The sequence below is a fragment of the Henckelia pumila genome, chromosome 1 (genome assembly GCF_033568475.1).
Source record: "Henckelia pumila isolate YLH828 chromosome 1, ASM3356847v2, whole genome shotgun sequence".
In the NCBI taxonomy this organism is placed as follows: domain Eukaryota; kingdom Viridiplantae; phylum Streptophyta; class Magnoliopsida; order Lamiales; family Gesneriaceae; genus Henckelia; species Henckelia pumila.
In genome coordinates this window covers 47,456-56,151 of record NC_133120.1, presented here as the reverse complement: position 1 = coordinate 56,151, position 8,696 = coordinate 47,456, and the positions used below count along the sequence as shown (strand labels likewise).

The 8,696-nt window shown below is 37.7% G+C and overlaps 1 long non-coding RNA gene across 1 annotated transcript; it reads right to left on the bottom strand.

Moving 5' to 3' along the window:
* Window positions 1–1,042: 1,042 nt before the first annotated feature.
* LOC140863383 (uncharacterized) lies at window positions 1,043–1,858 on the bottom strand. Its single transcript, XR_012143928.1, has 3 exons — window positions 1,734–1,858; window positions 1,622–1,645; window positions 1,043–1,330 (listed from the first exon to the last, which is right to left on the bottom strand). It is a non-coding gene; the product is annotated as an uncharacterized lncRNA (long non-coding RNA).
* Window positions 1,859–8,696: the final 6,838 nt, after the last annotated feature.

Sequence of the window (8,696 nt, the reverse complement as noted above, 5' to 3'; positions counted from 1 at the left end):
ATAGGAACTCAGAGTTCTAATAGAATTCATAAACTAATTCTAAAGCCAAGAACTACTGGTTCTAACAGATACGTTCAAAAATAAACACAACAAGTAAGTCACGTAAGAACAAGTAGTCACACACATACGCAACCATTTTGTTAGTGTCCAAACTCGAGTGTCCTAGACTCTAGTTCGAGCATATCCTAGTATACGCTCTGATACCAAATGAAAGGGCCCGTGTCCTGATTTAATATTTAATGATCAAACAACCAGGATTAATTAATGTAAACAGCGAAAACGAGTTAAAAATTTGAGTTTGGGCCTACAGAAATTTTGGCATGACCTATTCGTAATTAGGACATCCCAAAAACCTGTACAACACAACCAGCAATATATACTCGAAATAGAGTCACAACTCCAATTTACAAACCTATAGCCGCACTGGCCAGGACTAAACACATGCAGAGCCGGCAAGGCTCGATCACACAAATAAAAATTCAAAACAAGGTCCAAAACTATTTATACATATACACAGGGCATCACCCCGACAAATATAAAACTCGCTAAACTGATATATATACATATATCTGGAAACTCGACTCCACGCTCGCCTCACTGGGTACCACTAGATGACGCTCCACCAGATGCGTCAAATCCCCCTGGATAACCTGCTATGGAATCACAAACAACCACAACATAAAAAGAAAACAGGGGTCGGACCCCAGTACGACGAACTATAAAAATTACGACAAATATAACTGACATGAATAAAATCAAGTACAATGCAATGAAATGCAATGTAATGCGTGACAGGTATCAATGAAATAAGGGATACCAAAAGGAGTCCAAATAATCGTATCACAATAAACTCAGTGGCCACCCGTGCCAGGAACGCAGCATACCTCGAATCATCACTGCTAATCCATACACGTAGCATTGGAGGGTGACAGGAGCGACCCGTCCAGCCTCATGCTGTCATCAGGAGTGTCGTACGTAGCATCGAGAGCACGGTTGCTACCCACTCGGTCTCGTGCTAACTCAGGAGTGCACTAAATAATGTCACTCGCTCCATCGATGACTCAATACATCTCAAGAGATCAATATCAATAGCAATCAAAGGAGTCAAGGCTCAACGTGCTATGAAAAATTGTAAATGAGTGAATGCAATCATATAATCCACATAAGCATATAAAGCACATTATCACTCATTACAAAATACTTAATATCATAACATGCCATTATAGGCGTCGTAATATAAACAGCTCATACGTACCTCAACCAATTCTTAATTTACCATAGAAATTATCCCAAATATTTCTCGGATATTCCAATCCCAAATTTTCAGAATCTGTAATTTCAGAAAAATTGCTCATAAATCCTAAAATTCATATTTACTATTAAAACATCCTATTAATGACCAAATATCGAATATACGACTCTAAAAGTCGAATTACCTAAATATAAATAATCTGAAATTGTCCATAATTAGTTACTAAATCCTAAATTACTATAAGACAATTCTAACACAGTGAAACATTTAAATAGTAATTGCAATAATCCTAAAATTCAAAAATCCCCAACTACAATAATCTGAAATTTCGAAATAATGCTAGAATAATTTCTGAAAAATAGCCAATACCTCCAATCGAGTCCGATATAATACCTACAACCAATAATAAATCAAATATTAATTATCGGAAGTCGATTGAATCAAAATTCCCAAAATTCAAAACACTAATCTCAAAATCTACCTCAAATATTCGAATTAGAGGTCTAATCAACCGAAACAACAACCCTCTAAACTCCGGCGGTGATCGGCGACGGCGAACGGCAGTGAACGACGGCGGCTGGTGCGACGGGTTTCCGGAAATCTCAATAAAAATATGAAATATAGGTACCAAAAGATAGCTCTCGTCGAGAGGATTCCAGAACTATATTTACTTTTGAAATCCGGCCAAAAACGAAGGAGATACGGCATTTAAAGTGTTGGGAAATTTTTTTTTTTGAAAAGAAAAGAAAGAATACGACGACGCAGAGAAGAGAAGGAATCTGGAGGAGAGAGAAACGGTGGAAAATAGCATATATATATCATATATCTGTATATGGATATGTATTAGTTTAATGTGTATCTTGTTTTATTCATTCGGGGTTAAAACTTGACCCGATTTGAGTTATTTCAACTCATGTGTGCTCTCAAAATCAAATATGCATTTTAATATTGTGTATAAACCGATATTTCTAAATACATATTTTTTTTAACACACAAATTAATTAATATAGTAAAATCGAGTCCTTACATCTATCCAAGCGCAGCCTAAGATGGTTTGCTTCTCGTGTAAAAACATGTGTTTTCCTTGACTATCCAAATAGCACCAAAGGTTATAGACTCTATGATTTTCATACAAAGCAAATCTTTGCTTCACGGGATGTTGTCTATCATGTGAATATTTTTCCATTTCATTCTCGTTTTGAGTCACAACCTGATTTGGTCAATCCATTTCCTAATCTTGTCTTGCCCCTTATTCAACCTGATGTATCTATGACTCTTCCGGTGGTTTCCGATTGTTCTCATTTGGATATTGTCGCCGAATCAAATTCATTTTTTGCTCCTTCCGAGCTTCATGTCTGCAAGTCTGCTCAAACTTGTCACCTTCCTTCTTATTTGTGTGATTATCATTGTGTCTTACTGTCCCAATGTACTCCACCTTTGCCCCCATCAAATTCCCCATACCCTTTGTCCAAAGTTATCACTTATGTGGTCCTTTTCTCTCCTTTTAAGAACTTGGTACTTAATGTTTCCTCACATTTTGAACATCAATTTTTTCATCAAGCTATTAAGTATCCTGCTTGGTGTGATTCCATGCATAAGAGTTGAATGTCATGGAGGCAAATCACATGTGGTATGTGGTTTCCCTTCCACTAGGTAAACATTCTATTGGGTGCCGATGGGCGTATAAAATCAAATTCAATTCTTCTGGGGCTGTTGAAAGATACAAAACACGTCTTGTTGCAAAGGGCTATACGCAACAAGAAGGGGGTGGACTTTGTAGAAACATTCTCTCTAGTTGCTAAACTTGTGACTGTAAAAGTTTTGTTGGCTCTTGCTTCTAGTCAGTCATGGTGTTTAACACAGTTGGATGTCAACAATGCTTTCTTATATGTACTCCAGTTCGGTACTCCAAGTTCTCTTCACATTTACTCCAGTTTGTTTTTCAACAAAGTAAGTCAGACTATTTTATTTTTACACGAGGCTTTGGTACTGAGTTTGTTGCTCTCTTGGTCTATGTTGACGATATTATCTTAACCGGACCATCTTCTCATGTTCTTGCTACAATCAAATATGATATAAATCAGCAGTTCAAGCTCAAAGATTTGGGTGATCTCAAGTATTTTTAGGCCTAGAAATAGCTCGCTTTCCTCGGGTATTGTGTTATCTCAAAGAAATTACACTTCACAGCTTTTGGAAGACACCAGATACTTATCTTCTAAAACTGTACGTGTACCTGTGGATCCAAAAATTCCTCTCAATTCTCTTGATGGTGATGTTCTGGATGATTCTTCACAATTTTGGCGCCTGATTGGTCGGTTATTATATCTCACTATTTCTCGCCCTGACATCACATTTGATGTTCATCGTTTGAGTCAATTTGTTGCCAGCCCACGCACTCCACATCTGCAGGATGTCCATCATCTTCTAAGATATCTTAAGCGTACTCCTAGCCAAGGAATGTTATTCCCTGCTTCCTCAATCCTCACCTCTTCAACTCAAGTCCTTTTGTGATGCTGATTGGGGTTTGTGTGCTGATACTCGAAAGTTCGAATAGGATTTTGCGTTTTTTTGGGCGAGTCTTTAATTTCTTGGAAGGCTAAGAAACAGAACTATCTCTCGTTCTTCCGTTGAAACTGAATATCGAGCTATGGCAGCAACTACCAGCGAGTTGATGTGGTTGCATCAACTCTTGCTGGATCTATCCATCAATCTTACTACTCCAACCTTGTTGTTTTATGATAACCAAGCGGCTATACACATTGCCTCCAACCCCACATTCCACGAACGGACCAAACGCATTGACATTGATTGTCATTTTGTTCGTGATAAAGTGACTGGCAGTTCTATTAAACTCATGTCGGTTCGTTCTCAGCATCAATTGGCAGATTTATTCACAAAGCCTTTAGCTGCAGCTGTGTTTCTGTAGTGACCCTGCATAGAATCACCTACTAACTGGCAACTAATAACATGCATTAAACTTAATACAACAAAATACTTAACAGAGTAAAACGTGCGGAAACATAATCCATAAATTACATATCATCTTAGTAAAATATATCCAGGCTTAATACTGTAGTGATACAACCATATCGAAAACTTAAAAGTAAACACTATACAGCTATATCGAATCCTGCTGTATAATTAACTCTTCAAGGCTCCTGCTCCCTAGTCCTGCCTTGAACTACCAGCTCCGTCCATCCTGCGACCTGCCCCATGGAATAGGGTGTCCAAGATAACAACTAGGACGTGAGCGCTAACGCCCAATACATAAACATTAGTAAACACATGTATATAATGCATGCAACATGATGACTGGTAAATGGTCATCTGAAAAGTCATGCTCAGTACCGGCGCCACATGAGTGCTGCCACCGCACGGATCAACCTCTGGATGCAACCACACTCGTCTAGTACACCAGAGTAGTCAGACATACATGTCCCCGCCGTCGCGATACTCTCAGTGACAGACTATCGAGTATAGAGTTGAGCGGCTCTATAATCAGGTATAACAAGGTATAGGCTTGTTAGCCTTAAACGCATACAAATCTCGTGTTATGAGATTAATGTTTTTAATGCATTAACAAGTCTCATAATATTATGTTTTGATTATTATAAAACTCGGTTAATTGTTACTAACCATTTAAAGTGAGATTTTTCAGATTAGATTTATTGACAAATAAATTATTGGAAGTTATTTTGAAGCTATCAATGTATTTATGAAGTATCAATTTGCTCATATAATGGACACAATGTTATGTGGATGTCATGGAACATTGTTAAGAGATATTTAGAAAAAAATAAGAAGAAGCCAAAGTATGGAGCAGCAACTTCCGAAAATTACTAGAAATTTTATATGTCTCCAAATCAGATCTCCACCCATCATAATCTAGATAAAGAATTTTTACATGTACTGTCCAAATTTGAGAGCAATCCAACGGCTAGAATGAGAGATATGAATTTTTTCATATATGCTGCACAGTACCCACTTCTGCAAGGAACGAAACCATGATGATTCGACTTCATAAAATAACTGGGAATGTTTGAGAAATCTAAATCCAATCTACACCAATCAGATACAATATTATGATGTTATAAAGCTTCAGTCCAAATTTCAGAATCAATCCAACGGATGGATTGGGAGATATAAATTTTTCAACTTTGTTGCACAGAACAAGTTTGAAAACATGATGAAGCGATTTCCGAAAAATACTGGGCATGATTTATTCGTTCAAATAAAATCTTCACCGTTCAGAATGAATATCCAGATGTTTTAAAGCTTTGGTTTAAATTTTAGATCAATCCAACGGTTAGATTGTGAGATATGATTTTTCCACAAAATCCGCTCAGTGCTGGAAAAAAATAGGCAGCGGCGCCGAACACCTTTTGTCACTCCTTGACTTCTCAACACACGCCTCATGCACTCAAATCAGATTCAAATCTTTGCCAACTATAAATAGAGGCCATCCAAGGTCATTTGAAGACATCCCAACTCATCTCTTCTCTCCTTTGCAAGCAATTTCTCACTATCAAAGTGTGTGTGTGATATATTCAAGTATTTGAGAGTGTTTGTAAAAATAGTTTGTGAGTTGGTTGTGCTATTGTTGTAAACACTTGAGTGTGAAGCCAAGTGTGTTGTGTTGAGGCTATCCTTGGAGCCCTTAAGGCCAAGAGTTTGAGTTGTATCGGCGCGGTGATCGTGTTGAGTTGTACGGCTATCCTTGAAGCCATCAAGGCCAAGACGTTGAAGTGCTAGTGGATCCTTGGTTAATCAATCTTAACCAAGAAGGGAAGACGTAGACGATTTATCATCGAACTTCCATAAACATCTTTTATCCCTTTTATTTACATTACGCATTTATTTACCGCAATTATTATTAATTGCTTTAAGTCTTCCGCTTGCGTACTAGCATAATCGCTTTAAATTGCTAAAGTTGCCAATAGAACCTAAATCCCCCCCCCCCCCCCCCACATTAGGTTCTAACAAGGCTCAACATGTATATGCACATGACATATGAATATGAAAAACGGTAAATTATATATCATGCCATATAATAATGTCAAATAAATGCAACATATAAACATGTATACTCGCTGGCAATCTCAGTCAATTTGTACGTACCTCTAGGCTAGTTCAAGTATAGTAGATCCTAGGTTCCAAGCCTATATTCAAAAGTTCACCGTATCACTACACAAGTTCTATAAGCCTTAACTAAGCTAATAAGTACTCCCAAAACTTAAATAGATTCCCGGACCATACCTTCGTCCATAGATAGCCCTTTGGAGTCGCTAGTCCCGGATGACTATAACCACACCTTGGTTATTCCATGTGAGACCCCGTTTCTAATCGTCTAATCTTGAATATTAATCTAAAATCGAATACAAAGAGCCGAGGGAAAACAAATCAAAATTTCTTTTTTTTTTTTTACCAAAGGCTCGCGCCCGCGCGAGCCATCACCTCGCGCGCGCAGGCTAAGCGGCCAGAAGCCTCGCGGGGAAGCTCGCACGCGGGCAAAACAAACAGAGCCCCTCCAGGATCCTCGCGCGCAGGCAAAAAGGGCAGAGCAGAACAGAACCTGGAAAAAACATTCCAAAAGTAATTTCAATCAATTCTAAACTCAAGAACACAAATATATCAATATTCTAAGTTCTGCCAAAAATTACATTATGAAGTTTGACGATAGGGTCATTCGAAAAATCAAATAAATTCGAGTTTCATAAACATGATTCAAGACATGAAATTTCATGAACCCTATAATGCAAGATTGCTAAAAGAACAAACTTCTAGACGGTGTCTCACTCTATCACTTCCAACTCGATCTAGTCATGCGGCTTCTGACTCGTTCCTGCCCCACCTGCCGTCAAGTACACATACAAACAAAACGACAGCCGGATAATCCGGTGAGAATATAATTCCTAATAAAAGAGACAACTCAAGCAATTTCCAATTCAAATATCAATTCATGTTATATAAAACAATGAGTCAATCAATTCAAAAAGGCATATTAGCACTCAACTCTAAATGAATTAAAATGCAATGCATGACTTCAAAACTCAGGATTATCTAATCGGATAATCGAATATCAATCGGTACTCAGTTGGGATCCCGGGGTCAAGTTTTCACGAACAACTCACTGACACACCCATTCGAGGTGGATGTCGCTCAACTCAAACCCCTAGACTTCAGAGCAACTATAAGAAGTATTCTAGCAATTGGAAAAACTCGAAATCCAAAGCCACTTCAATATAGCTCCCTAAATCGTCTAAGTTCAAAACGAATCGAATCTTCGGCTCAAGATGTATGCAAGTGAAATTAAATTCATTCAAGTTAAAATCAAATAATTAAAATAGCATACAAGTATGTGATTTCTTTTGGGCACTCGAACTAATTCAAATTCGAGTTAATCGTCCTATTCATTCAATTGTCGTCTTCTTACTTTTTTCAAGTTCGTCGAGGATTTAAATCTGAAAATAACAACGAACTCAATCAATATCGAATCGAATCAAAGCGAATCAATACAAGAAGTTCAATACTATACCGTCTTCAATTCTCGAATCGGTTCAAACTTCCAAGTTCGTTCCAAACCCGAATCGTCAACCCAAATCTGAAAATGTTGAATATACGGATTTGATATCAATCTACTAATTCAAACAAACCCGAAAATCAAACCGAAACAATACAACCGATAATCCAAAACTCGATTTCGACGGCATAACGGCTAAAAACGATCAAACCAAAAATCTCCAATCAACAATCATCAACAATACAACTCAACTCGTCTTCCAATCCAATAAAACAACCAAAAATCCAACCAAAATCACAAGACCCATTTTTTAATTATGCCTCAAAAATTCATATAAAATCCAAACTTAGTTCTTTTTCCGAACCGACTTCGAATACACGATCTAGGCTAGCTCAAGAACAACATACTCGAAGATTATCAAATTCTGACAATCCAACAAAAATCAAAGTTCGAGGATCGTAGTAAAACTTACGTCCAAACAAAGCCTTCATTGCGGTGATCGTGAATCTCAACTCGAAACTAAAATCTGACGGTCGGATCGTGCGAATCGGACGGAAGAAAAGCTTGAAACCATTTCCATGGCTTTCTCGGCTCTAGGAGAGATGGGAGGATGAGGAATGAGGGGAGAGAGAGATGCCAACAATGATAATAATAATCACATGCTTTGACTAAGTCCAACCCTTTAATATTGCAATTCGGCCCCTGCAACTCCAAATTAAATCAATTCAATCCCGGCTCAATTAATCTCCATTAATTCCAAAATAAATAATAATCAACTCTGCTAATCTTGAAATAATTAATTTCAGGGCCTTACAATTCTCCCCCTCTAAGAATCGATTTCGTCCTCGAAATCAAAGCAGTTCCATCTCAGAAAAACAAGATAAAGTTCAAAGACTGCTATAATAATTCTTCTCTCACAATAAC